This window comes from Lissotriton vulgaris, chromosome 7, assembly GCF_964263255.1.
Source record: "Lissotriton vulgaris chromosome 7, aLisVul1.2, whole genome shotgun sequence".
NCBI classification, from domain to species: Eukaryota; Metazoa; Chordata; class Amphibia; order Caudata; family Salamandridae; genus Lissotriton; species Lissotriton vulgaris.
Window position 1 is genome coordinate 937,520,698 of NC_141695.1, and position 17,297 is coordinate 937,537,994.

The following is a 17,297-nucleotide window of genomic DNA, read 5'->3' on the forward strand; positions in this document are numbered from 1 at the left end:
ATTGAACTCATGATGCTGGGCGCCCCTTTGGCCCACCCTTTCCCAGTTGTCATAAGAACGGGTCCCATGTGTGCGAACCGGGACAGGAGGAAAGAAAAAGGACACATGGAGTGTTTGGATTGTTGTCACCAGTGATCTGTTCCTTCCCTGGCATATGTGAGCAACTGTTCCAGTATCCCTGAAGCTCACCAATATGCAGTCCCCTATGTTGGATTTACGTGTTCTCCCTATCCAGGGTACCCTTCTGACCATTATTATCTCGTTGCTTAAGTGTACAGGTAAGGGTCTGTTCTGATTTAGCCACTTAATCACCCTAGTTTTTAAAGTGCAGAAATCCTCAGCCTCACCCTCCTTTAATGGGGGGACGCCCGCCATAACTACTGTGAAGTCGTTCGCCTCTGGTGGTAAATTGGGTCTGCGTGGCCTAGGGGGGGGCTTCATTGATGGAGTAGGTGCTACACTTTCTTTGGGCTGTGCTGGGGGAACGCTGTTTATCTTTGCAGGGGGGCTAGATCCTGTACAGTTAGGTGGTTTATTTAAGGCAGGGTTGTTCCTCTGAGTTTGTGGTGGGGCGGCCGTAATGGCCGCCTGTGGGGGAGCCAGGTGTGGTGCGCTATTCGGGGCTTTTGAACTGACAGTGGGTTTAAGAACCTTTTCATGGGAATTGGGCGGGTTTTTCATGCTACTTAGTGTGGCCTCAAGAATAGTTAATCTTATTTCCACTTTTTTAATGCTTTCACTAATAGGTAGCAAAAGTGACCTGAGCAGGAATTCCAGGTTGCCCAGCGGGGCAACAGAAAGAGGGGCATTGGCGATGTTACTAGCCATCTCTTTAGACAAAATGGGGGCCCCACCGTCCTGAGCCGTGGGTAAGGGGTGTAAATCACCCGCCACAGTCACAGTTGGTATGGTATGTTTGGGTGGCTTCCCAAAGTCAGAGTGGGAGATCTTGGGTTTATTTTTAACCTGGGCACCCTTCGACTTCCTCCTACGTTTGTTTGGGGGGGGTCCAAATACACCCTGCGCAGCGATTTGTTTAGGTTTAGCTGTTCTAGACTTTGATTGTGGGGGGGGTTGGGAAATTAAATCAATCGTCTACCTGCTTGGGCTTACGCTCCTCACTGGAGTTGAGGTCCTTGGTGTCTCTGGGGGCGTTTTTGTGACATCCCTAAGCAGGATAGGGACGTCATCCAATAGTGTTAGATCTGAGCTAGGTGTAGGGGGATAATCTCCTAGGGGTAGGCCTTTCAAGTTGTCTATAGAGCGTCTCCGCTCAGCCCTAAGCCGGCTTAACATGTTCTCCTTGTCCCCTTCTCCCCCCGCCCGAGGGAAGTAATTATCTAAGGTCATGTTTTTTGTTCCTGCCTGTCTTAAGGGAGTACATTCCCTTGCCGGGGACGGCATTGTTTCTTAGGGTGAAATACAAGCTATAAGGTGGTTTATCGGCTTCTGTACCTGGGGGTGGGCGGCGAAGCCAAGAGAGTAGGCCCAGCCCAGCCTATTCCGGCCTCTGACGGCCACAGACGGTCCCGCCCTTGTCCCGGGCTTCTCCCGGCGCGCTCCCGCTGAGCGGTAACAGTATTCTGCCTAATACCCCGTTACTGCTAGAGATTGGCTGGTGGACAGGGGGGTGTGGCCAGCGGGGAGAGCAGCCCAGGTGTGACTGGTTGGGCGCGCAGGGACTCCTGGACGCTGGAGTCCCTGCCTCAATGCTCGCAGCCCCGCTAGCTCGCTCACCTGCCCCGCGTTCCTCTGGTCTCCCGCAAACAGCTCCCAAAGTCAGTACAGCAAGCGCTGCGGGACCCGCGAAGCGGGTCCGGCGAGGCGCTACAGCAGTCTTTAGGTGCAGGGGTGCACGGTCCTCTCCCAGGGCGTCAGGATCCACAAAAGGGCTTCTACAATTCCGTGGAGGGTCCCAGGAAGGCGAGTGAGTGTTCCGCTTTTGGCTCCGTTAGCGGGGGGCGTGGCCAGCGGGGAGAGCAGCCCAGGTGTGACTGGTTGGGCGCGCAGGGACTCCTGGACGCTGGAGTCCCTGCCTCAATGCTCGCAGCCCCGCTAGCTCGCTCACCTGCCCCGCGTTCCTCTGGTCTCCCGCAAACAGCTCCCAAAGTCAGTACAGCAAGCGCTGCGGGACCCGCGAAGCGGGTCCGGCGAGGCGCTACAGCAGTCTTTAGGTGCAGGGGTGCACGGTCCTCTCCCAGGGCGTCAGGATCCACAAAAGGGCTTCTACAATTCCGTGGAGGGTCCCAGGAAGGCGAGTGAGTGTTCCGCTTTTGGCTCCGTTAGCGGGGGGCGTGGCCAGCGGGGAGAGCAGCCCAGGTGTGACTGGTTGGGCGCGCAGGGACTCCTGAACGCTGGAGTCCCTGCCTCAATGCTCGCAGCCCCGCTAGCTCGCTCACCTGCCCCGCGTTCCTCTGGTCTCCCGCAAACAGCTCCCAAAGTCAGTACAGCAAGCGCTGCGGGACCCGCGAAGCGGGTCCGGCGAGGCGCTACAGCAGTCTTTAGGTGCAGGGGTGCACGGTCCTCTCCCAGGGCGTCAGGATCCACAAAAGGGCTTCTACAATTCCGTGGAGGGTCCCAGGAAGGCGAGTGAGTGTTCCGCTTTTGGCTCCGTTAGCGGGGGGCGTGGCCAGCGGGGAGAGCAGCCCAGGTGTGACTGGTTGGGCGCGCAGGGACTCCTGGACGCTGGAGTCCCTGCCTCAATGCTCGCAGCCCCGCTAGCTCGCTCACCTGCCCCGCGTTCCTCTGGTCTCCCGCAAACAGCTCCCAAAGTCAGTACAGCAAGCGCTGCGGGACCCGCGAAGCGGGTCCGGCGAGGTGCTACAGCAGTCTTTAGGTGCAGGGGTGCACGGTCCTCTCCCAGGGCGTCAGGATCCACAAAAGGGCTTCTACAATTCCGTGGAGGGTCCCAGGAAGGCGAGTGAGTGTTCTGCTTTTGGCTCCGTTAGCGGGGGGCGTGGCCAGCGGGGAGAGCAGCCCAGGTGTGACTGGTTGGGCGCGCAGGGACTCCTGGACGCTGGAGTCCCTGCCTCAATGCTCGCAGCCCCGCTAGCTCGCTCACCTGCCCCGCGTTCCTCTGGTCTCCCGCAAACAGCTCCCAAAGTCAGTACAGCAAGCGCTGCGGGACCCGCGAAGCGGGTCCGGCGAGGCGCTACAGCAGTCTTTAGGTGCAGGGGTGCACGGTCCTCTCCCAGGGCGTCAGGATCCACAAAAGGGCTTCTACAATTCCGTGGAGGGTCCCAGGAAGGCGAGTGAGTGTTCCGCTTTTGGCTCCGTTAGCGGGGGCGTGGCCAGCGGGGAGAGCAGACCAGGTGTGACTGGTTGGGCGCGCAGGGACTCCTGGACGCTGGAGTCCCTGCCTCAATGCTCGCAGCCCCGCTAGCTCGCTCACCTGCCCCGCGTTCCTCTGGTCTCCCGCAAACAGCTCCCAAAGTCAGTACAGCAAGCGCTGCGGGACCCGCGAAGCGGGTCCGGCGAGGCGCTACAGCAGTCTTTAGGTGCAGGGGTGCACGGTCCTCTCCCAGGGCGTCAGGATCCACAAAAGGGCTTCTACAATTCCGTGGAGTCAAAGCAATAACTTAATAGGTTCTTCCCTGAAGCGTCTTCCTGTACACCTCGTAAGATACTACTCTTACAATGAGGAAACACCATCCACCTTGGAAAGACAGTTCTCCAGGCAGTTTTTGTTGAAATATTTCTTTAGCTCCAGGTTTTTGAGAAGTACCACAACACTGCTACCAAGGGCTCACTCCAACAGCAGAGTTCAAGGCCTCAGAAGCATCTTGTCTCCCTACTGAGGTGATTTTTCTGGACTGTATTTGCGAATACTGCGACGGGATTAGGGTCCTTGATCGTCGCTTTTACTCCACACAAGATCCAGGCATTGCAAGAGAATAAGCAGATAGTATCAACTCACTGTCGGAGCCATAGCAGACAGAGCAGCGCCCAAGAAAGCAAATTAACGCACCGCAGGATCCCGTGCTCTTAACAAACTCCCACGATAGGAGGTCGCAGAATAAGAGCCTGCCGTGCGCAGCCAGACCAGTTTCTGATTCATCTGCTTTAGGAATAAGACCCACGTGATCTTCAGAAACCTCTCCTTACATTTCTCTTTCAAATTGGTAAACAGCGACGCGCAGTGTCTCAGTCACTAACTGCAGCTGTTATAGTGAAATGGAACCCCGCTGATATATGCACAATTCCCCCTCGTTGTGTTTAGTTTCAGTTCCCACGCCCGAGTAAATAATCAGAGGGGGATATAGTCTCCCAAAACAAATCACCACAAACTACTGAAAGTTCACGGTAGAAGCTGTAACTAGCTTTTGGCGCATGGGTTTTTCTACTCGTGCAGGACAGCTACACAAGAAAAAAACCTAGTCCTTTTGCTATTCGTTTGGGGTAGAGGTGGGCAAGCTATGGAAGCAGACACAAGCCTTAAATTGCTTAATCCCACGAGGACTGACTGGCCAGCTGAAATACAGTCATGCATCCAGATAACGACTCTTTCCTCTATCTAATGTGGCTTACCTAAAAGAAAACAATAATAAGATAATAAGCGTAGAACAGCAAAGTGCAATAGAAATGCAAAAACTTGCACTATGTGTTTGTAAACCTGAACTCACAAGTGTCTCATTACAAAGCTCTAACATGATATCGATGTCACAGATGTGGGTATTTTTGTTTTCCTAATTAATGTGCTTGCTGGCATTGCGGTACTGAGCAGCTCTCTCTTTACAATTTGTGAAGGCAGAAGAAGTGATTTCAACTTGACAGTAGTCTTCTGCCGTCCCTTGTGCTTAATTTTATATTTTTTCAAGACAGACATTTTGTATGCAAAAATCGTCAGATTGCATTGACATGTCATATGTATTGAAAGCAGTGTACTAAGGAAGATTTAGAAACATCTGAAGGAAAAACATAGTCTGTTGGCAGATAAACAGAGAGAACAGGAGATATCCACGCAATGGCACAACGTATAACCAGAAAATCTGCGTTTAAATCCAGGTTTCCCCACTTTATCCAATTGTGTGATCCCATACAAATCCCTGTACTTCACTGTGCCTTTTTTGACTGAGTGGAAATCTTAAGGTAACTTGGCTCAGTGCAGGGTATGCCCACATGCACTCTCACTGGTGTATGATTTAAGGAACAATAATGTTGCTTGACATAAAACAACTTTGACAACACGTACGGTGCCTATGAGAGACTGACATCTCTCGGTCAACTCATTATAGTCGTCGGAACATTTTAACATATGTCAAGGCAGTGATTTCATGTAATGTACTTAAATGAAACAGAGTGTAAACAAGTATTATACACATAATTCGAAATAGTCTTTAAAAAAATAATCATTTTATGAGCCTTTTGGTATGCTATTTGCATGCCATTTTTTTTGCTGTCTTTGCTCCTTTCCGGACTCTTAGAAACGAGCCAAACCCCTGGCGAAGCTCAGGAGTGGTTCGCTCTCTATAAATGCGGTGGCTTGCCAAGCTTTAATTTTAATTTCTCATTTTTATGCCATTCACAGAATTTCTGAAAGACATGAAATGCATTATTCTCACTAGATGGCCATGCTTGAAAATATCCTTTATATATTAATACATCATTCGCTGCTGCCTATGGGGCCATCTGCACTTGGGTGCCACAGCTGCTGAGGTCTTGCCGCTTCCCTTGTCTCCCTCCCGCCGCCGCAGTTACCAACGCAGCTGCCGAGCGGAGGGAGACTTCATCTCCCAGGTGCCCCAGAACCGGAAGTGCCGTCGGAGCGCACGGAGGCAGCTAGAAAATCGCCGATAGCACCAGCGTCGCGGGAGCGCCCGGGGCTAAGCCCGGGCAAAGGGTAGGCCCTCTGAGGTCGAGCCGGGCGCACCCCCCTAACATTGTTATCGCAAGCATCCCCAAGGTACGTTTGCCCACACCCCTTGTCGCATCTGGATTGACTGTTGGATATTTTTAAAACTCGCATAAGGGATATAACATTGACTTGCTTTTATCTCCTTGCCCTTTGCGAACTTGACTGTACCGCATGACATATTGCTTCTCTCATCCCCCAAAGCCCAGTATTACATCTACTGTCTTATAGTTGTGAAACTGAGTAATATTCTAATTGTGATAATATAAACATTCACACTATGTCTACTAGGGGTACTAGAAGCAAAACAGCAGCTGGGGGGGCTCTGGTGATAGGCCCAATAGACAACTTCATAACAAGGGCCAATGATGCCATAGATCAGGGCATTTTACTCCTGAAGCGTAGGGTCTCACAAGACTTAGCCCTAGCCAAACGATCATCCCTTGGTCTCATTGAATCGGCAAGAACACCTATCCAGGTCAGAACTTTTAATACCGGACCCATAACTGATATCAGTGCCAATATTCATAGTATACCAAATGAGGTTAACCTATCAGCATCGAATCCCCTAATAGACTCAGACTCAGAACCTAGCACAGACTTGGAAAGGACCCCTAACCTGTCCATTAATCCTACACCAGATGAAATAGTTACAGACAGTACGAGGCAAGTAAGGGGTAGGCGGGAGGGTGCCATACGGAAACAAGTAAAACACACCACAAAGCATAGTACGTCTAAGGTTAGAAAACATAACGCACCAAAGCGAAAGCCTAGGAAGGACGCTAACCCACACTCGCACTCAAACATAGACAAAACAAATGCAATTATAGAGATAGGAGGTGAAGAGCCTCAGGGGATGCTGCAGGGTGCAAAGGATAAATCTGTCGCAATTACTGCAAATGACCAGCTGTCGGAAAGAATGGGTGAACTTCTTAGTATTTATCTGTCCCCGATAGAATCCAGACTTGCACGTATTGAAAAGCAATTAGCTGAATTAAGCGTCCCCATCAAAAACATTTCCAGCTACGGGGCGCCTACTGGTGTGGGAGCTAAATCAAGTTCCTCAAAACCTATATGTTCCAAACCTAAGTACCCCCCCAGCCCCAATTACAACCACAAAGCCTAAAACCCCACAGGCTCTAGGTAAAGGGACTGCTGCCAATCCATTGGCTGCAAACACTAGCGCCAACCCTATTGCTAACCCTCATACAACCAATGTAGTCTCAGAGTTAGGGAAGGGGCAAAACAATGCAAGGGAATTCCAACGAGTCAAACTAATAACTCTGCTCAAAATCTCCTTAGGGCTCAGGCCGTCCAAAATACGGCAACTAATATGAGACCGATCCCACCACATATCATCTGCCACCTGAATGCGGGGCATATGTGTTGGTCCTAGTTAATGTATCTAAACTTAGGAAGGACCAAGAAGAAACCCCGACATCCCTTAAAAACAAGACCCTACACTGGCTAATTTCAAACTGCAACTTCCCAATGGAAGGGGTAAGGGAGATTATTCACACCCAGAGAGTGGGAGGGGTAGGCCCATTGAGGAAAAAGTTCGAGGGGGACTGTTTAACAACACATTTTAAGAACCCCGAATGGGCTGAAAAAACTCTGGCTAGTGCACCATTACCCTCCCCATGGGAATTCAACACCACCCTGCTCCCATTGGGTTACTTCTACAGACACTTGATTTACCCTAAGTCGAACATGGCGAATAACCCTGCTGTGCCTTACCAGGACCCAAACTTTTATACCAGGATTAAGTCTCCACTTTTTCATCAGAATCAAGACTTTAATCCGTTGAAGGGCCCCGCTCAGCGCCATCCGGCTTCAATGCCAGCATATCCATTGTACTACCCTCAACTTCCCACAATGCCCCAGTATGATCACAGGGAAAGGTCATATCCAGCAATCATTCCGAATCAGTACACGCAGTGGAATGAAGTAAGGTCATTATTCAATATCCCAACATATAATCGGTTTGAATATGCCTTTTCAAACTAAGATGAGCAGGATTGACTGGATAAAATGGTTGATGGTATCATTGGAAGTACAGACACAAGTAGTGACAACAAGGGATACCTATCATTAGTAGAAGATAGATCAACCCAGAATAGACCAATTGATGACATGGATGGCAATATTGGCTGTCCAGCAGTTGGTAACATTAATGAGGGACACCCACTAGTAACACCAGCCAACGCCACCTAGGACATACCAATATATGACCATATTGTTACATCTCTAGCCACACACGAACTTAAAACCCACACACTTCTCGAACCTGACGTGAATACAATGAGGAGTTTTAGTAATAAGCCCATTAGACACTCCAGTCATCGAGGCTTGTCAATTCTTAGCTGGAATGTGGCTGGGCTAGAACAAAGGCTCTCAGATCCTCAATGGGCTAAGATAATTGATGGTATAGATATTGTCATGTTTCAAGAGACTTGGGCTGTTGGGAACCTACATATAGAGGGTTATCAGTTTTTCAGTGTAACAGCACCCAAACCTAGTTTTGGCCGAGCAGTGGGTGGCTTGTTTATTGGGATTAGGATTTTTGGCTGGTGGTACAATTAGAGATCTGTCTCGTGGGAATCCGAACATACAAATTCTAGAATACAAGTTAAAGACCGGATTTATTTAATCAATTTTTATAATAATGATTTTTATTGTGTACCAAATAAGAACTTTGAGGCACTCACAAAGACCCTACACAACCTAGAATTAAGTCCACAGACTCATGCTGTGTTAGGGATTTTAATTGGGGGTGACTTCAATGCAAAATTACCAAAGAATTATGGGACTGAGGATAGGACCCACTTAGATCAAGAGGAACGAAGGGGTATCAAACTAACTAACATACTAACTGAGTTCATCCTTGGTGATGCTATGGCAATAGGCCATACTCTTAGTGCTTTTCAGGCTCCCACATTCAGAGGTAGGGACAGTAGTTCCACCATTGATTATATATTTATGTCGCCCCATTTAATAGATTGTGTAGTAAAGTCGACAGTGTTGGAGACATCGTTTAGCGACCATAACCCTCTTACAGTAACCTTGGATTTTGCACCTAGTCCGGTCTACGCAAACCTAAATGGTGCTAGGGACATTACACCCTCGACCGATGGTTTGCGATTAAAATGGAGGGGGTTGATAGCGGGGCAATTTTGAACAGTGTGCAAACTAAATACCCGCATCTGATTAAGTCCTGCTCATCCACGGACGGTGATCATCATAGGATAATTACCGACTTTGGCAAACTGTGTTCAACCATAAAAACCCTCTTGTCAGTACCGTTACCTAAGGAAGGGAAAGAACCAAGGTGGTTTGACTCAGCTTGTTCATTGGCAAACAGGGAATTAAGAAGGGCACTTACCATTAAACCTAGGTGTACAATGACCATCCAGACAGCCAGGAAGCAGTACAAATTTAAAATAGCAGAAAGAAAGGCCACACTACTTTCGGAACAGTGGGAATCACTGGTCGCCAGTGCAAATCTGGGTGGTAGCGGGCCCTTCTGGTCTGCAGTCAGGAAAACAAGGGAAATGGGCAAAAAGCTAACATCAATTAGCTGTAATATAACTAGTAGTGTATGGGAGGCTCACATCTCTAAAATCTATGCTGCACCACCTGAGGAGTTGATGTCTCCCAGCCCAGGACAGTTGCGTGGCTTACAGATTGAAGCCCACGAAGTAGAACTAGCTATAAAAGAGAGCCTTGGAAACAAGGTACCAGGCCCTGATGGTCTGCCCATTGACATCATTAAATATAGTCCGGACTTATGGGCACCTATTATTCTTAACGTCTTTAATAGCTTGCCAACAGTGCCCATGCCCACTACATGGGCAACAAGTACCATCGTCCCGATCTTTAAAAATGGAGACAGGTCAGACCCAGTTAACTATCGTCCGATCTCTCTTTTGGATAACACCTTAAAAATCCTGTGGCGAGTAATTTACAACAGGGTGCTTGAATGGACTGAAGACACATACTTACTGGACCCGTGTCAGATGGGATTCAGGAGCAGGGTGGGGACAGTGGAGCAATGCTTGAATCTAAAATTGATAATTGACAAGTATAGCATTGCTAGATCATCCCCCATTTACCTTGCTTTTATGGATCTTTCATCCGCCTTTGATCTAGTTAATAGATCTAAACTCTGGACCATCTTACTGAATTATGGGCTCGACGCGGCTCTTGTTAGCTTCCTGGCCTATCTCCATACTGATCTTAAAGCACAGGTCAGGATTGGGATGGGCGGAGAAGTTTCCGGGGCTATTGATATTGGCAGGGGGGTGAGACAGGGGTGCGTTTTAGCACCCCTGTTGTTCATTATCTATATTAACGGCCTAGCCAGAAGTCTTAAACAAGTTACTATAGACGTCCCGATAATCCTAGGGAAACCTCTACCAGTGCTATTATACGCAGATGATGCGGTGCTTATGGCCCGCACACCAAATGCCCTCCGCTTATTAGTCCAAAGTTTTGTTCAATATATGGAGGGATTAGATCTGCGCGTAAATTTAAAAAAATCTTTTATCATGTCATGTGGCCCTGGGAAACGGAAGCTCAACACAATACATATAGGGACAGATAAACTCAAATCTGTTCCTATATTTCCCTACTTTGGATTGGTTTTCGCTGCAAACGGCTCGTGGTGTGGGCAATTCTGAGCTTGCCTTGCCTGAAGAAAATAGGTGCCACAAGAGCTATTTAAATTTTTTTTAAATTACAGTGCTTACCAATAGCCTCATACGGAGATGAGGTTTGGGGGTTGGGAAGTAGCCTATGCATTCAGCGGGAAGAAAGTCGTTTTTGCAGGAAAATACTGGGCGCCCCAATCTCATCCTCTGACTTTATCTGCCCTAATGAACTAAACCTTCCCTATGTCTGCGATTTTATCAGAGCCAGACCAGCATTATTCTGGATAAGAGTTTGGAGGAACAATTCAGCCACCCTTACACAAAATATTATAAAGGATTGCTTAAATTGTGACCATGGCATGGCGATTCCATTGCTCTCAGGAGTCTTCAAGACACTGAGCGCCGTGGACAGAGGTAATTTATTCTCCGACCCCACCAGGATTGAGCTCAAGGATAATACTGAGGTTAAATATGCACTGTATGCACTTTACAAATCTGAACGGATGGAAAGAGAACCATCAAAATCAACTGTTTTGTTGTAAAATATTTAGGAAACGAACTGTGTAGACAACCACTCCCGCTGTATCTTACCCTACCCGTGACTAGTTGGGAGAGATCACTTTTGTTTCGTTTAAGAGCGGGTGCAGTGAAATTTTTGCTGTCTTTCCCCTTGGGCTATCGACACAGCACAGAATATAATCCATGCCCGTGTGATGGTGTCAGCACACAGGATGATCTGCACTTTCTATTCTTCTGCAAATTTTATCTAAGATATATTAAATGGTTTTTAACTCCATATTTTAAGAAACATAGACCCCTTTCTCTTGAGGAGTCTTATATAATGTTGGTTTCCCTGGACTCAGACAAATTAATCTTTCGCACTAGCACTTTTTTGAGACTGATAACACAAGTGCGTAAAACGATGGAAATCCTTGATGTATGCCTCATTAGAATTGTATTGCATTTTAATCCTGAATTTTTGTAATAATGTGTAATGTAAATGAAATGTTTTTATGTGGTACTTTTATGATTTTTATGAAATTCGAATAAAGGTCTTTTGAACTTGAACTTGAACCAATACATAATTCTCTTTTGCTGTTAGATTTACTTAGTAGAGATATCCCTAATCTTTATGAGCTCTACCTTTCCCTTCGATTGCATTCTTGTGGTGAGCTATCGCTTTAAATAAAATGGCGTGGATTTATTGGTTACAATTTTCAGTGAAAAAAATGACTACATTTGCATGTCTCTCTGTGTAGATCTTTCAAACATTTTAGCACAAATGTTCTTAGTTCTCAAGTTGGAACTATATCTTCATTCGATGATGATTACAGTCCATCTGCTTTTGGTACATAGGAAACAACATTTTAACAGTGGGATATGCTGAATTAGAGCATTCGGTACTGTTAGAATGCTTAGTATATCCGACTCTTTGAGCTATAATTGATGAATGCGGTGCAGTTTAATACATTGGTATAATCAAGCCATTTCTTAATGGTGGTGGGGTGAGGAAAGTAGTGAGATGAGAAGGACCTCGGAATTGTTTGAGTTTAATTTAAGGTCGTAAGCATTCATTCAGGCGTGTATGATATCAAAAGCGAAAGCCAGTAGGGAGATATCAGAGTGAAACAACATTTAGATAGAGCTGGGGTCTTCATCATACTGCTGATAGGATACTTCTCTGACCCTTTAATGAAGGTCCCCAGAGATATCAGATAGGTGAAGAGGGTGGGGGCTATAATAGATAGATCATTGTGTGATTCCTTCAACAAACAGAAAAGGGTAAGAGAGAACTGTCTATTTTGGCCAGTTGAAAAATGTTAGCTAGACTAGATTTAAACCAGTTCAATAACTTGCCTTCAATGCTGTTACAATCATTAACAGTTTGAATGAAGATATCATCGTTCTTCGGGTCCAGTGCAACTGAGTGGGCAACTTATAGCAGCAAGCAGGAGCCAATGTTTACCAAAATACGGAAACCATCATCAGTGACTTGTCAGAGGTTGTTTGAGTGATACAACCAGCTCTGAAACCAGACTGTAAAGTTTCACACACATTGTATTTAATACATTGTTTGAGCTACTGTTAATACAGCTTTAAATGGTTTTGGCAAGGAACAATAGGCTTTTAACTCGTTGTAAGCTGTAAAGACTATTCAGAACAGCAGTTAATTTTTGTTTTAGAAGAAGAAGCGTCACTTTTCTAAATTTCAGGCAATCATGGAACCCTCCTTTTTAGAGACGTTGAATGGTAAGCATGGGCATTGGTACACAAGATGTGTCTTTATCACTTTTATTAACATGGCTGGTTCGGGATGAGCAACCTGATTGAAGAGATTGGCTTTGGTGAGGACCAATTATTAGAATACTTTGTGATATAAGGTAGGACCATGAAAGTAAAGATTAAGAGAAAGAGAAGCTTCACTGAGTTTGATTTTGGACTCAAACAACTGGCTATAGTCGTCACATTTCTTGTCCATATCAGCAATTAAGAGCTTGTTCCCAGAGTAAATTAATGGAATCATTGATAATCCCAAAAGGTTTCTTCTGTCACTTTCTGGCCACGTTAATTGAACATCTAAAATAAAATGGATTTTGCTTTGAAAATGTGTCTTTTATGCACATCTAGCAATCCAGAAGAATTAGGAGTTAATTTTAGTGGGACCAATTCACCATCTGCTTTCACATGATTGAGTTTTTTTCCCATCCTTAAGTTCCTTAGGGCCGTATTAGAAGTATGGCAGTTCATATGACTGATTTACGTGTGGTGGTCTGACCATCACCACACTGCTGGCCTGCAAATGGTATTACGATTGGGGAGGTCAGACTACCATGTCCACCGAAGAGCTAGGATACTACTGACGTCTTGCACTGGTCAGGGAGCCGTAATATGCTGGTGGTGCCACTGCAACACCTCCAAGAATATTTTGAATTACAAGTCTGTTGCCCCTTTCATGGCGGTGAACCCGCCATGAAAATGTTAATGGATAGGCAACAAAGGGGTGCCCTAACAGGGTGGCTCCTGGACCTGGCGATGCCTCAGAGGCGGCACATGTGCCCCCAATGGATTTGCACCCCCAGTTCTTGCATGGTGTGGAATGAATGGCACACAGTGCAGCAATACACTGCAGGTGCTGTCACAGCAGCAAGCTGCATGTTTGGCTGTCCTATGAGCCTAACAGCCACCACCATGAGACCGCAGCAGCCCGCATGCCCAACCAGGATTTAACTCCTAATCAGGTGGGTGGGCGCACTAGGGTTTTGGCAGTCCTCCAGCAGACGGCGCGGTGGCACATATTTTGTATTTAATTCTTTTCTCAAAAAATGTGCAAAATCATTGGTAATCCCATTTATGATGCCACTGAAAGCCATAAGCAGCATCATTGGCCTTCAGGTCTGTAGTAGAAGAAAGGATACTGTATCCCAGTCGAGCAGCAAGGTCAGTTGATTTAACATTCCTAACATACATTAGCCATATTGTTGGTCTTTTGGCTTAACCACTCCTCCTGGTTTTGGTCGTGAACATGGAGAAGAAAACCTGGAAATAATCTTATCATGAACTAGAATCGGATCACGGATCACTAACAGGTAATTGGTCATTCTTAGCAATAATGAGATCAGGGGTCGCCCGTTTCATATGGGTGGGTTTCAGACACTGTGGAATAAAGTCAATCAAATTTAGGAAGGAAGAAACATGAGAGAAAAAGGAGCCAATATGATTCCCCAGAATGAATTGATGTCCCTAACAAAGAAGTGATTGTTAACACAGGAGATACGTTGTGAGGTACTATGTTCCATGCAGGGCTCATGCACTATAATGTCCCATCAATGGCGGTTTTAGGCAACATGTCCAGGTCAGCTTGGAAGGTACTGATAAAAAACAGCATTAACATAGAATGTCTGTTAAATGATATTGAAGTTGTCACCAGGTACAGGCATAATAAGCACATCATAGAAACCTATACTTCCGCAAGGCAACTTTATATCGATTACAATATAGGGCCATTGGAGAATAATGTTTTCCTGTGTTCAAGGTTTCTGTGCCTTTCTTTCAAGGATTTTGCGGCTCTTGGAAGTCCAAGGATCAAACACATGCTATGTGCAAGATATTAAAGTCAGTCCATGAGTCTATTGAACACATAATATGCGAATGGCCATCGTCGTTAGAAGCCAGAACAAAACAATGACACCCATCTTTAAGACCAAATGCATTAAAACTGTTCCAGAGTCATAATTATTCTGTTCCAAATGCATTAAACCAAACCTGTGGATCAGACAGTAAAATTAGTGAATCAGGCTCACAGGCAGGGGAAGAAATGTTCAGGGATTGCTGATATGGGCAGTGACTGATGTACCAGTGTTAATTTTTGCATTTGATGTTTCCTGTTTCATACAGGGCGGGAATAATGCACTAGCTTTAATATTTGTATTTGATGCTCTCGTTTTATTGCAATTGTGAAACAGTAAATTTTATTATGTGCTGATTTTATTTGTATAATGAATACTGTATGTAGTTTAAATGAAAGGTTTCATTTTATCTTTCACTTTAATACAGTGCTCAACGAAGGCAGTGTTATCTCACAGAGGAAAATAAATGTTATTGTTTCGTGTACATCATGTGGTATTAAGTTTGATTATTATAATTGGGATTTAGAAGGCGGAGAAGGATATTACTCTGCTTCTCATGCATAGAATAGAAGTTTTATTAAATACAGGCACCCTCTACCAATTTTTCCTTCTCTATCCAGATGTGCATTGGAATAGTCTGGCAGATAAACACATTCATGCTGGATTGAGAAATGTAACTGTAGTAGATATTATGTGCCGATGCCAACATTAGAGTCAGGGACACATTGGGGCAGATTTATGTCGGACTTGCGCCGCCGCTGCGTCACGCAACAGCGGCGTAAACGTGGCGCATCCCTGCGACCCATTTACAACGTGACACATCTAGGCAGATGCGTCACGTTGTAAAGCCCTGCGCCACATGTGGGCGTTCCGGCGCAGGGTGGGCGTTCCGGGGCTGGTGCGCCTCGCAAAAGTGGCTGAGTGAAATCTACAAGAATTCACTCAGTCACTTTTAGGCCAATGCTGCGTCAAAACCCTGCGCCTGCTTGAAGCAGGCGTAAGGCTTGACGCAGCAGATAGGGCACCCCCGAGCCTTGCTGGAGCTGCGTCGCGCTAGCGACGCAATTCCAACAATGCGCCCCCTTTACGGCACAGATGCGTCACGCATCTGTGCCGTTTTTGCCCCATGGTGCGCCGCATTGGAAATGCGGCGCACCATGGGTGGCGGAGCTGTGGCACACAATAACTGGCGCATAACTGGGGATGCACCAGTTATTGTAAATCTGCCCCCTAGTCTCTTTGCAGATGATTTGCAGTTACGCAGAATGCATCACAACGTTGATAAGATTGTAGGCAGATGATGTTAGCAGAATATCAATGTTTTCTTTTTTTTTAGTTTAGCCCTTCCGTTGGGGAATGCTGACACCAAGTACCAAGCAGAGCAGGTATGCTTTCAGTTTTAGAATCAGACTTCGTTGATAGGCATTTGCTGGCTTTTGCGAAAGTCTCAGTGGTGCTAAGGTTAATTAGAGTTTTCTGATGTGTCAGCAGTTTTTAAAATAAATATCTTCATCAAAAAAGGTGTTGATCCTCAACTGGAGTAAAGAGGGGACATTTCTATGAGTATGTGGTACATAGTTCAGTAAAGTTGGAGATTTACGCAATAGATCAACTTCCTAAAATGGCGACTTCATTTTATTGTGCAATAAAATTAAGGAGTAATAAACAAGAATATTTGATTTGTTCTCTGTTCCAGTTAGCTTCATCTAAATCTTCTTCTTTGTTGCCTTTTCCTAGTCCATAGTCCCGAGCCAATACTCACGCTGTAACTGTACGTCGCCCTTTATCCAAATCCCTGACATCCTAACCTATGGCACCACAGTGTGGTAGGACCGTTTCCAGGTCTTTCAAAAACCAGGCCAGCATCTTCTACATACCACAGTCACTGTTGTTTCACTGTTGCTTTCTTGCCACACAGGAGGCAACATGAATCTTTTACTTCATCTTGGAGGAGGAATTTATGCATTTTCCTGAATCGCTAACATGCTTAGTAAAATGTCATGTTCATCCACTGCTAATGACCTTTTTAGGTCCCGCTATTCCATTCCGCAAGGAATGAATAGCGAGAATTATAGGGTTGCATCGGGAAAGCTAAACCAGCCGGCGGATTTCCACAAGTGCATGTGATCGTGAACGCGAATCCGCCTGCTGGTTTAGCTTTCCTGATGCAACTCTAACCGTCACTTCAAAGGGATCCGCTCCGCTCCCTGCTGCACGCGCTTTCCATCTAGCGCGCAAAGCGCGTCCACACCAAAGCCATCTGTTGCTTCCCCCAGCGGGCTCGGCCTCACTTACTTCACACCTGCATCTTGGTCCGGGTTACTGATGTTAAGTAACGCGGTTGCTTTCATTCGGTATTTTATTTAACTCTTTCCTGTTTCCGCTGCGTGCTGCTCATTTATGTCCATTCTTTTAAACACCATGACACAACTGTAGCCGCAGCAACCATTTGCAACTGGCTAACTGGACTTCGAATTGGGCAAAGTGCGTCAAAGGCACAGATTCAACAGTGCCCCGGGTCTCAGGCACGCTCTGGATCTCGTAAAAAATGCTAAGAAAACGAAACTTGCTCTGTTACATCTCATCTCCTGAATTTGACCATTTCCCTGTGCACTGAAGACGTGCTTATTTTCGCATATTATTTGTAATTCTCTGTGCACTGTATGCATA